Source organism: Condylura cristata, unplaced genomic scaffold (genome assembly GCF_000260355.1).
Source record: "Condylura cristata isolate star-nosed mole 26May11 unplaced genomic scaffold, ConCri1.0 scaffold00063, whole genome shotgun sequence".
In the NCBI taxonomy this organism is placed as follows: domain Eukaryota; kingdom Metazoa; phylum Chordata; class Mammalia; order Eulipotyphla; family Talpidae; genus Condylura; species Condylura cristata.
The window spans coordinates 730,677-731,922 of record NW_004567164.1 but is presented as its reverse complement, the minus strand read 5'-3'; positions in this window follow the sequence as shown (position 1 = coordinate 731,922).

Sequence of the window (1,246 nt, the reverse complement as noted above, 5' to 3'; positions counted from 1 at the left end):
GAAGAGATCCGGCTACTCAGAGACCAAGACGCATGCACATGTTAACGAGTCCTGCTAACTATGTTCTCTAGAGTCACACTTCGGGTAATTAACCACTAAAGTACAAGCACATTGTTACTACAGTTCAGAAAGTGGATGGTTTGTGGGACCAGGAAGGGTTATGATTGGGACGAGGCACTAAGAGAAGCTTCTAGATGGTGGGCAGTGTTGGAATTCTTGACCTGGGCGCTAGGTACAGAATTTCACCTTGAATCACCAATATTTCTCCTGTTGTTATGTCCATGTTTGACGTACACAAAAAGCAGGGTATTTTTTTAATGAATCATAAGGAATTGGTTGACTGTGTTACAGAGTAGTAAGAAAGAGTTGGGACCCAGGTATTATCGGAGGGAATATGACCTTAAAATACCGAGTGAGTGAGAGGCACTATTGAGAGAAAATGAGCAACTGACTTCTTGCTTCTGAAGCTGAAAACAGCACAGTGTGGCTGTTCTGTGAAAGGGCTTCTGTGCAGGCAGAGGCCGGGGGGAGGGGGATGACTCTGAGGTCCGTTTCAACTCCAGAATGCCATGGCTTTAAACAAAACTCTCCCGATCTTAAGTGGTAAAAAAAAGGAAAGCACTTTGAGTCAAAAAGCTATTTGGAAGCTTAAGTTGCATCCTACTTCTGAGCGCTATCACTTAATATGTCCATTGAATATGTGTGCTTTGTGAGCATACTTACATTCATACCCTCTAACTGTGATGCAAATTAAAAATAAATGTTAATATCTATGTGAATCATGATTTTGATTTTATTCCTTTGTCACATGATTTCCTGATGGATGGAAGTATGAAAGGAAGATTTTGTATCTGTTGCCTAGTTTTACATGGATCTCATTTCACAGGAGAATCTCTCTCCAAAAAAAAAAAAGAGTTTAAAAATGTTTGGAAGCAGAGTTCTGAAATCAGTGAGTTTATAAATGCATAAACAAAAATATTTAATAAATGATGCAGAATAATCATTTATTTTTGAATCATGATGATGAATCCCAGAGAGAAAAAGAAGGGGTAATATCTAGATAGAAGAAGAATGATTTATGGGGCGGGGTTTTAATTATGTGCTTTTAGAGAAATAAATATGAACCTGACACAGACCCAGGTCTTCACTAATATCAAGCATCTCATCTTTCCCACAAGGAAGGGTGATTTTCCAAAAATAACATAGCAGGAAGCACTCTGCAAGCAGGCTAAGAGGCTCCCAAGGG